Source organism: Oncorhynchus clarkii, chromosome 16 (genome assembly GCF_045791955.1).
Source record: "Oncorhynchus clarkii lewisi isolate Uvic-CL-2024 chromosome 16, UVic_Ocla_1.0, whole genome shotgun sequence".
Classification (NCBI taxonomy): domain Eukaryota; kingdom Metazoa; phylum Chordata; class Actinopteri; order Salmoniformes; family Salmonidae; genus Oncorhynchus; species Oncorhynchus clarkii.
Window position 1 is genome coordinate 8,259,652 of NC_092162.1, and position 11,947 is coordinate 8,271,598.

Sequence of the window (11,947 nt, forward strand, 5' to 3'; positions counted from 1 at the left end):
CCATTCATTGTGACAATAGTCGTAGGTGGATAGTTTGTCCAGATCTGCAATAGGCTAACTAGCCATCATACCTCACATAAAAGCAGTCAAAGATGCATAAATGTTCTATATGAATCCACAAGAACAAGGCCAGGTGCATCATTGCGCATGAAAATCAGTGAAGCCTCGAAGTACGCAGCTCAAAAATCTCCCCTGTTGATTTTTGTTTAGGTACAATACAAGTATGCTGCCTAGACTAGTCTACAACACCACAATACAATGAAAAATGTCAAGTAAGTACAAAATTCTACTCTCGGCTGCAGTGAAAATGTAATTTGAATAGTGGTGCAAAAGCCCTGTGATTTGAATGTTTCATTCGATTTGAATCAGTTGTGGGTCGACTCTGGACAGTTCATAAGGTCTAGAAAGGCACAGTCGCAGACTAGTCAACCTGTATTTTTTTACTTTAGATACTGAGATGCGCCGTCTGTTTCAGATACTCATTCTCCCAAGTCATCCTGTAATAATGTGGCAACATAGGATCCCGACAGGCCCGGTTATTCAGGAAAGCTTAAACCACTCTGCCTCCTCTCCAATCCAAACGGCTGTTCCTCGCGCACCTAGAACCGAATTCTTCAAAATAGCATATTATCATTTAACTTTTAAACTGTATTACGTTTTATATGTGGCATAAACGCATCCAGTCACAATGTTTGAATATGATTAGGATACTTCAAATGTCTCCTGTAGGCATGGAAAATATAATTCCAGCATCCTCAAAATGGCTTTACATTAACCAGGTTTCCATCCAACCTTTTAATGCTAGTTAAGTACATTGGTTAAAAAAATATCAAAGACATCATGGGATGCAGTTTAATAGGCTACAGATGAAATAAGTTATTATGTACTTCACCGGGTGGTGAAGGAGCACGGTGATGAGCTTGATGCTCATTTCAATAAATATCGAGGGTCTTATTCTGGTGACATGATGATCGATGCTTGGCTTCCGTTTGACAAATACAAATCATTTAGCTTTTATCCATAATAATCGCATAATGTAGTAGGCTATACCCACAGTGTGTCTGTGAGCTGTTGGTTAGAACACACTTTATCCGCAATAAGTGAATTTGATGGAAACACAACTTTGATGGGAAAATATGCCAATGATTTTTATGCAGATTTTAGAATTCCAGTGGAGGCTGGTGTGAGGAGCTATAGGAGGACGGGCTCATTGTAATGGCTGGAATGGAATAAATGGAACGGTATCAAACACGTTTCCCTCTGTTTCCATTTATGCCATTCCAGCCATTACAATGAGCCCGTCCTCCTATAGCTCCTCCCACCAGGCTCCAATGGAATAATGACATAAAAACTGTCACCAATTGGGTGGAAACGTAGCTACAGACACCCTAAAGGCTCAAGTGCGCTAGTCCAGTGTAACTTTGATTTTGCCTGTACGTCATGGTTCACCAGCAGCCCCAAACATCTAAAGAATAAGCTACAGACCAGCCAAAACAAACTTGTAATAATTGTACTTAAACCTCCCTCCCATACTCATCTGGAGGCCAAGCATTTTTTTCTGTATTTCTTTTTTCTGTTTCCAGGCAAGTCAGTTAAGAACAAATTCTGATTTACAATGACAGCCTACTCAGGCCAAACCTGGACAACACTGGGCCAAATGTGCACCAACCTATGGTACTCCCAATCACGGCCAGATGTGATACAGCCTGGATTCAAACCAGGGACTGTAGTGACGCCTCTTGTATTGAGATGCAGTTCCTTAGACTGCTGCAGCACTCGAGAGCCCAATGCCACAGTGTATCTCTGTAACGTGTCTGTATCGATGTAATTGTATATTTATTTATGTTAAAAAAATAGGGACCACAATGGAAATAAGTCCCCGACTTTATTTTGCAATCCTGGTCACTTTGACAAATCTTATATACAGTATGTATTTTTTTAACTGACAAATGAAATCAATAAATTCAAACTGTGTAGCAGCCAATTGATGAATGGAAAGAGACATCTGTTACAAATCACCAAACGCTGGGCCAATTGTACGACGCTGGGCCAATTGTACGACGCTGGGCCAATTGTACGACGCTGGGCCAATTGTACGACTCTGGGCCAATTGTGCGCCGCCATATGGGACTCCCAATCATGGCCGGTTGTGATACAGCCCGGATCAATCAAAAAGTAACACAATAAATTGACATAACAATAACGAGGTGTCGTGGAAATTTCCTGTATTACCAAATCATGAGAGAGCAAACCACACACAAGTCAGAGTTATATCATAAAGTCCATATTTAATTATATGAGCTTCACCATAGCCCTGTGACTCTCAGATCAATTCAGTGTCTATAAATGAATTATCTGAGAGTGCTTACAAAACAGTTCTTAGTATCATTTATTGCCAGGACACACCCATCTCAACTCACATGAGGGGTTCAGTGTAACTAGTCCGCCTGGCCATTTGATTAAATGAGTTGTTCAGGAGTCTTATGGCTTGGGGATAGAAGCTGCTTTAAGGAGCCTTTTGGTCCTAGACTTGGCGCTCCGGTACCGCTTGCCGTGCGGTAGCAGAGAGAACAGTCTATGACTTGGGTGACTGGAGTCTTTGACAATTTTTTGGGCCTTCTTCTGACACCGCCCAGTAGGTCCTGGATGTCAGGAAACTTGGCACCAGTGATGTACTGGGCCGTACGCACTACCCTCTGTAGTGCCTTCCGGTCAGATGCCGAGCGTTTGCCATACCAGGCGGTAATGCAATCGGTCAGGATGCTGTCGATGGTGCAGCTGTAGAACTTTTTGAGGATCTGGGGACCAATGTCACATCTTTTCAGTCTCCTGAGGGGGAAAAGGTGTTGTCGTGCCCTCTTCACGACTGCCTTGGTGTGTTTGGACCATCATAGTTTGTTGGTGATCTGGACACCAAGGAACTTTAAACTCTCAACCTGCTCCACTACAGCCCCATTGAAGTTAATGGGGGCCTGTTCCTTTTCCTATTGTCCTTTGACTTGCTCACAATGAGAGAGGTTCTTGTCCTGGCTCTACACTGCCAGGTCTCTGACCTCCTTCCTATAGGCTGTCTCATCGTTGTTGGTGATCAGGCCTACCAATGTTGTGTCGTCAGCAAACTTAATGATGGTGTTAGAGTCATGCTTGACCACACAGTCGTGGGTGAACAGGGAGTACAGGAGGAGACTATGCACGCAACCCTGAGGGGCCCCAGTGTTGAGGATCAGCGTGGCAGATGTGTTGTTGCCTATCCTTACCACCTTGGGGCGGCCCGTCAGGAAGATCAGGATCCAGTTGCAGAGGGAGGTGTTTAGTCCCAGGGTCCTTAGCTTAGTGATGAGCTTTGTGGGCACTATGATGTTGAACGCTGAGCTGTAGTCAATGAACAGTATTTTCACAAAGTAGTTATTTTTGTCTAGGTGGGAAAGTGCACTGTGGAGTGCGATTGAGATTGCGTCATCTGTGGATCTGTTGGGGTGGTATACGAATTGGAGTGGGTCTAGGGTTTCCGATATGATGGTGTTGATGTGAGCCATGACCAGCCATTCAACGCACTTCATGGCTACCGACGTGAGTGCTATGGGGCAGTAGTCATTTAGGCAGGTTACATTCGTTTTCTTGGGAACAGGGACTATGGTGGTCTGTTTGAAACATGTAGGTATTACAGACTCGGTCAGGGAGAGGTTGAAATTGTCAGTGAAGACACTTGCCAGTTGGTCCGCACATGCTTTGAGTACACGTCCTGGTAATCCGTCTGGCCCCGCGGCTTTGTGAATGTTGACCTGTTTAAAAAGTAATTTATATTATTAATTCAGAGGCAAGTTTATCACCACGATCTATAAGAGAATATTGATTATTTTGGCCTTTAAAAGCGCTTGCTGCAGTATGACAATATATCCTTTCGTAAATAGCTAGTTAGCTAGCTGTCGCCAGTGACTGACGGATGAAATAAATAAAAATGTATTATTTTAAATAAAAAAAATAAAAAAAGAGGAAGATAACCACAACCCGGGTATACAGACATAACTACATTGTCGGTCTCCACCAGAGATAGCTGAGGAAGTACACCAGAGACAGACATTGCTCCAGTCAGATGAAAGTTAGCTAGACAGTTAGCTAAAATACGACCACGTGCCCAGAATGATACAGTAGCTAGCTGGTTTGCTAACTCTCGCTAACCCATGCCATGTCCTTGGTAAAATTGTCCATCACGGTGTTGGCCCAGCGTAGCCTTCGTGAAAATATCTATGGAAATCGTAGTTTGAAAATAATGCTTTTACACGACAGTACTAATATGAATTTGTAGGCCCTATAGTCATTCCGGCATATATATATTTTCTTAATGCGCCCCAGTGGTCTATAATGGATAAGGCACTGGCCTCCTAAACCAGTGATTGTGTGTGCGAGTCCCTTTAATTTTGCTTGCACTACTCATTGGGAATGATAACGATCACATGTGGGGCATGATGTTCCATGAATCAATATCGACTGCCTCCCAAACAGCCAGCTGTCAGCTTCCTGGTTGTGTACAATGTATTTGCTATACATATAATGACGCACAAAATTCCAATAGTTCAAAATGTGTTGCAGAATGGAAAGCAAAACGTGGTTCTATGGTGTAATGGTTAGCACTCTGGACTCTGAATCCAGCGATCCGAGTTCAAATCTCGGTAGGACCTAATGTTTTATCACGACCATGAAGAATTGTCATATGTATTCCACCGAACATTTGTCCGACCTAAATTTGCGCTGTGTTAATTCATGCGAGGTTTGATTTTCATAACCCGAGCATTTTCAAGACTATCCTATCAAAACATAACGGTCTTTACCTTGGCAACCGAGAAAAGACTTAATGGATTAATTCATAGCAAAATGTTGTTTTCAACTCTCTCACTGTTCAGGAATGATTCAGTCCATTACTCTACAAGGAAAATTGCCCCCTTTGTATATAAGAAACTGAAACCTCCTCAGTCAATGTCCAAGTTTTAGTTATGGAAACCGAGCATAGTGCCGGTCAACCCATAGGAACCCAGACATGAAGATCATGTCAGTGACTCAACCCACTCAAATGACGCACCCCTCCTAGGGGCTGCATGGAAGAGCACCAGTAAGCCAGTGACTCAGCCCCTGTAATAGGGTTAGAGGCAGAGAATCCCAGTGGAGAGAGGGTGAACCAGCCAGGCAGAGAAAGCAAGGGGGGTTCATTGCTCCAGTGCCTTTCCATTCACCTTCACACTCCTGGGCCAGACTACACTCAATCATAGGACCTACTGAAGAGATGAGTCTTCAATAAAGACTTAAAGATTGAGACCGAGTCTGCGTCTCTCACATGGGTAGGCAGACCATTCCATAAAAATTGAGCTCTATAGGAGAAAGCCCTGCCTTCAGCTGTTTGCTTAGAAATTCTAGGGACAGTTAGGAGGCCTGCGTCTTGTGACCGAAGCATACTTGTAGGTATGTACGGCAGGACCAAATCGGAAAGATAGGTAGGAGCAAGCCAATGTAATGCTTTGTAGGTTTGCAGTAAAACCTTGAAATCAGCCCTTGCCTTAACAGGAAGTCAGTGTAGAGAGGCTAGCACTGGAGTAATATGATAAAAAAATGTGGTTCTAGTCAGTATATTTAGTTCGTAGATAGAATGTGAGATTCAAATATATACGAAAAAACTGCTATTTACATGGGATAATACATGGGATAAGACAAAGACAAACACACGTCCGACTGCTATGCCATCTTGGAAATTACTCGCCAATGTCCAGTCTCTAGATAACAAGGTAGACTAAATTATGGCAAGGGTTGCTTTCCAGAGAGACATCAGGGATTGTAACATACTCTGTTTCACTGAAACATGGCTCTCTCGGGATATGTTGTCGGAGTCGGTACAACCACCGGAATTCTTTATGCGTCGCGCCGACAGAAATAAACATCTCTCTGGGAAGAAGAAGGGCTGGGGTGTACGCTTCATGATTAATGACTCATGGTGTAATCGCAACAACATATAGGAACTCAAATTTTGTTCACCTGACCTAGAATTCCTCACAATCAAATGCAGACCATATTATCTCCCAAGACAATTCTCGTCGGTTATTGTCATAGTCGTGTATATCCCCCCTCAAGCCAATACTGCGACGGCCCTCAAGGAACTTCACTGAAATCTATGCAAACTGGAAACCATATATCCTGAGGCTGCATTTATTGTAGCTGGGGATTTTAAAAAGGAAATTTGAGAACAAGGCTACCTAAATTGATTGTAGCACTCGGGCAATACACTGGATCACTGCTACTCTAACTTCCGCGATGCATACAAGGCCCTCCCTTCGGCAAATCTGACCACAACTCCATTTATATCCTCCTGTCCTACAGGCAGAAACTCAAACAGGATGTACCCATGATAAGAACTATTCAACGCTGGTCTGACCAATCGGAATCCACACTTCAAAATGGTTTTGATCACGTGGACTGGGAAATGTTCAGAGCACCCTCAGAGAATAATATCGATTTATACTATGATTCGATGAGTGAGTTTATAAGGAAGTGCATTGGAGATGTTTTACCAACTCTGACCATTCAAACTTACCCTAACCAGAAACTGTGGATGGATGGCGACATTCACGCAAAACTGAAAACGCGAACCACCGCATTTAACCATGGAAAGATGACTGGGAATACTTTTCAAAAACAAACAGTTTAGTTATTTCCTCTGCAAGGCAATCAAACAAGCGAAATGTTGGTATAGGGACAAAGTGGAGAAGCAATTCAACGGCTCAGACATGAGACGTATGTGGCATGGTCTACAGGCAATCACTAACTACAAAAAGAAAACCAGCCACGTCATGGACACCGACGTCTTGGTTCCAGACAAACTAAACACTTTCTTTGTCCGCTTTGAGGATAATACAGTGCCACCGACGTGGCCCGCTACCAAGGACTGCGGGCCCTCCCTCTCCTTCTCCGTGGCCGACGTGAGTAAGACATTTAAAAGTGCCAACCCTCGCAAGGCTGCCGGCCTAGACGGCATCTCTAGCCGCATCCTCAGAGCATGCGCAGACCAGCAGACATATTCAATCTCTCCCTATCCCAGTCTGCTGTCCCAACATGCTTCAAGATGGCCACCATTGTTCCTGTTCCCAAGAAGTCAAAGGTAACTCACTTATATCATCTTGAAGTGCTTTGAGAGACTAGTCAAGGATCATATCATCTCCACCTTACCTACCACCTTAGACCCACTTCAATTTGCATACCACCATAATAGGTCTTCAGACGATGCAATTTGCCATCACACTGCACACTGTCCTGTCCCATCTGGACAAGAGGAATACCTATGTAAGAATGCTGTTCATTGACTGCAGCTCAGCATTCAACACCATGGTACTCTCCAAGCTCATCATTAAGCTTGAGGCCCTGGTTCTTAACCCGGCCCTGTGCAATTGGGTCCTGGACTTCCTGACGGGCCGCCCCCAGGTGGTGAAGGTAGGAAACAATACCTCCACTTCGCTGATCCTCAACACTGGGGCCCCACAAGGGTGCGTGCTCAGCCCCTTCCTGTACTCCCTGTTCACCCATGACTGTGTGGCCATGCATGCCTCCAAGTCAATCATCAAGTTTGCAGATGACTCAACGGTAGTGGGCTTGATTACCAACTACGAATAGACAGCCTACAGGGAGGAGGTGAGGGCACTCAGAGTGTGGTGTCGGGAAAACAACCTCTCACTCAACGTCAACAAAACAAAGGAGATGATCATGGACTTCAGGAAACAGCAGAGGGAGCTCATCGACGGGACAGCAGTAGAGAAGGTGGCAAGTTTTATGTTCCTCAGCGTACACATCACGGAAAAACTGAAATGATCCACCCACCTAAGGAGGCTGAAGAAATTTGGCTTTTCATCCAAAACCTTCACAAACTTTTACAGATGCACAATTGAGAGAATCCTGTCGGGCTGTATCACTGCCTGGTACTGCAACTGCACCGCCCACAACTGCAAGGCTCTCCAGAGGGTGGTGCAGTTTGCACAACACATCACCGGGGGCAAACTACCTGCCTTCCAGGACACCTACAGCACCCGATGTCACAGGAAGGCCAAAAGATAATCTAGGAGCCACTGCCCGTTCACCCCGCTATCATCCAGAAGGCGAGGTCAGTACAGGTGCATCAAAACTAGGACCGAGAGACTGAAAAATAGCTTCTATCTCAAGGCCATCAGACTGTTAAACAGCCATCACTAGCACAGAGAGGCGGCTGCCTACATACAGACTTGAAATCATTGGCCACTTTAATAAATGGATCCCTAGTCACTTTAATAATGTTTACATATCTCACATTACTCATCTCATATGTATACTGTATTTTATACCATCTACTGCATCTTGCCTGTGCCGCTCGGTCATTGCTCATCCTTATATTTATATGTATATATACTTATTCCATCCTTTTACTTAGATTTCTGAGTATTATGTAGTTGTTGTGGAATTGTTAGATTACTGTTAGATATTACTGCGCTGTCGGAACGAGAAGCAGAAGCATTTCACTACACTCGCATTAACATCTGCTAACCATGTGTACGTGACCAATAAAATTAGACTCGATTTTATTTGATGTAAGATATTGAATTCAGTATGTTTTTACTCTTTCTTCCACTGCAGAATATAAACCATATCAACAAGGCAGTGAGCCTTGCTGGTGATGTCAGAGCAGAGCAGGAGCCAGCAGAGCAACCTCAGGGCCAACATTCAGAAGATATTGACATCATAGCAGAGGCTAGTGAGAAGCCCAATGAGTCTATTGCAAAGGACATAGCCCTCAGAGCATTTAGGTAGTGAATGAGGCCTGCTTTGTGACTATTTTCTCACGTAATCAATACATTAGCATTTTTTGTTTGAAAGGATAAAACATCTATGTTGAGTTTTTGTAGATATGTTGACCTCATTTGAGTTGATTGCTGTTGCAGTTATTTTCTATAAAGTACAAATAAATGTTGTTCAATGAATGAGCAAAAAATATCGGATTCCGCGTGAACGGGAAGAAAAAAATAGCAGAGGATGGTTTCGATCCATCGACCTCTGGGTTATGGGCCCAGCACGCTTCCGCTGCGCCACTCTGCTATACAAGATTTCACAGCGCAGTTACCTTATTATACATAGCTGAAAACGCCCACAACTGGAAAGCGAAGCGAACTGGTGCACTGGTGGTTCGGAAGTACTTAGCAACCCTAACTGTGCAAGAAGATGTAGAAATGATATGCGGTCGTGTACAGTATGAGAAATAAGAACATTGAACTTGTTTGCCTGTTAAGTTATGCTGAATCACGCAATTGTCAAATCTTGACACTTTCGCAATCCAATAGCTACAAATGTCACAGTAACCGTACGATTTAGCAAAAGACGACCACGAAGGGACTCGAACCCTCAATCTTCTGATTCGAAGTCAGACGCCTTATCCATTAGGCCACGCGGTCTATGTAGAAGGCAACGTTTTAGAGATTTAAATGCTACTACAATACTACTACCATTTAACGTTGGATCAAGGATGATGTAATATGAAGATATAATTTTACGCTTTTAGGTGATGTCATGGCGACCTTGGCTAGCTGTGCTCATGCGCAGAAACACGCAATCGCAATTAGTCTTGTTATCAATGGCACTAATTCGATAATGTAAACGTGTCAGTTTGTCACTTTCACGAGGTTGGAGTAATAACAAGTTCGTTTACCTAAGACATTAGCTAGAGAAGATTTCGAGAAAATTAAACAACGAAGGAATGATTTTTCACTTCTCTCGTTGAATTTTTAAACATCAAACCCGGTCTGTTCTACCGAGTCTGCTTGGCAAGCGTTCACGGACATCTCGCGATGTCGAACTTCGGTTTACAAAACTCGCATTGAATATTTGCTTAGTGGAGGAACTTGACCCCCCTGTGTCCATGTTTTTTTGGGGTATCTTTACGTTACTATTTATATTTTGGACAACTTTTACTTCACTACATTGTCGTGAAAATAATGTACTTTCTACTCCATACATTTTCCCTGACACCCAAAAGTAGTCATTACATTTTGACTGCTTAGCAGGACATGCACAATGTCAATTAAAGAGAAAATCCGTAGTCATACCTACTGCATCTGATCTAGCGGACTCACTAAACACAAATGCTTTGTTTGTAAGTTATGAGTGTTGGAGTGTGCCCTGGGCTATCTGTAAATGGAAGAAAAAGAAAAAAATATAAATCGTGCCATCTATTTTGCTTAATATAAGGAATTTACTTCAACTTTTGATACTTAAGTACATTTTAGCAATTACATTTATTTTAGATTTTTTTAAATATTTTTTTTAACTAAATACTTTTACTGAAGTAGTATTTTACTGGGTGACTAACTTTTATTCAAGTCATTTTCCAATAGTCTCTTTACTTTACCTCAAGTATGACAATTGGCAACTTTGTCCACCACTGTGTGCGTTCCTCCATTAATCATTCCACCAGCCAATTAATCAAATCATTAACCATCAATGTACATTTTCAGAGTAATATAACAAAATCCACAGAGAGACGTATTTTCATTCCAATGCTTTAATTGCACAGAGCAGACATGTAAATCAATGATACAGAGTGCCACAACAAGAATGACCCTTAGTTCAATGAGAGAGAGCTAATGTGGCTTGCCCCAATGACAAAACCTGTGATGCCAAAGGCTAACTAGGCTAACTCATAAAACTAATAATATGCTCATTCATCTGAATGAATTTTTATTTAACTAGGCAAGTCAGTTAAGATCCAAATTCTTATTTACACTGACGGCCTACACCGGCCAATTGTGCACCGCCCTATGGGACTCCCAATCATGGCTGGTTGTGATACAGCCTGGAATCGAACCAGGGTGTCTGTAGTGACATCACTGACATGCAATGCCTTAAACCGCTGCGCCACTCAGGAGCCCAAAAGGTTGAGTAGATAAATAAACAAATAAGACTTGATTTTCATTCTAAAGATGCAGCCTATCAATAATGAATACAATCACATATAGGCACCTTGGCAGATAAGTGTCGTTATCATTAATCAATGCTCACAGAGACACACAATAATGGAATAAATACACAAGCAATACTAAGTAAATATTCACGTATAAATGTGTGTTTTGTTTGTTTTTTATAAGTGCAATCAGTAAAACATTACAGTGCAGAGAAAGCCAAGGAGCCTTCAAAAAGGACATAGAACGTTCCATAAGAATGGGACGTCCCCTTTTGAGTGGCTCCCTGTTAGGAAACAGTGGACATGTAAACCGCTTCATTTTGTTCTCTCTTAGTAGAATATAGAACATGTTCTGTTACCATTGCTATGACACAGTGTCATTATCTCCTTGCACTGAAGCACTTCAGGCTGCGCAGGCCTTCCCCCCCCCCCCCCCCCCAGCCCAGCAGTAAACCTGAATGCTGGGCTGGAACAAAAGCCTGCACACGCTGCGACCCTCCAGAACCAGGAGGGAACACTGCTATGACAGACTGACAGTTAGCCTCCACAAGACGTCATGCCCTTTTTCTTCACTCAGCAACACTTGGGAGTGACCTTGGGAGAAAAATTTGCCTCTGCTTGTACCTGGCACATACGACTCATTATAAACTGGGTGGTTTGAGCCCTGAACGCTGATTGGCTGACAGCCGTGGTATATCAGACCGTATACCACGGGTATGACAAAACAGTTAGTTTTACTGCTCTAATTACGTTGGTAACCAGTTTATAATAGCAATAAGTTACCTTGGGGGTTTGTGATATATGGCCAATATACCACGGCTAAGGGCTGTGTCCAGGCACTCCGCTATGCGTCGTGCTAAGAACAACCCTTAGCTGTGGTATATTGGCCATATACCACACCACCTCGTGCCTTAACGCTTAATTATAACACTGTGGAGAAAACAATAACACATTTCTGGTTGAAATGATTCAGTTGATTTCTCTGTAACA

The 11,947-nt window shown here is 43.0% G+C and overlaps 3 non-coding genes across 3 annotated transcripts; 1 reads left to right on the top strand and 2 right to left on the bottom strand.

The window, feature by feature from the left end:
• Window positions 1-4,607: 4,607 nt before the first annotated feature.
• On the top strand, window positions 4,608-4,679 carry trnaq-cug (transfer RNA glutamine (anticodon CUG)). Its single transcript has one exon. It is a non-coding gene; the product is annotated as a tRNA-Gln (tRNA).
• Window positions 4,680-9,027: 4,348 nt separating this feature from the next.
• trnam-cau (transfer RNA methionine (anticodon CAU)) lies at window positions 9,028-9,099 on the bottom strand. The gene has a single exon. It is a non-coding gene; the product is annotated as a tRNA-Met (tRNA).
• Window positions 9,100-9,379: 280 nt separating this feature from the next.
• trnar-ucg (transfer RNA arginine (anticodon UCG)) lies at window positions 9,380-9,452 on the bottom strand. The gene has a single exon. It is a non-coding gene; the product is annotated as a tRNA-Arg (tRNA).
• Between the last annotated feature and the right edge of the window lie 2,495 nt (window positions 9,453-11,947).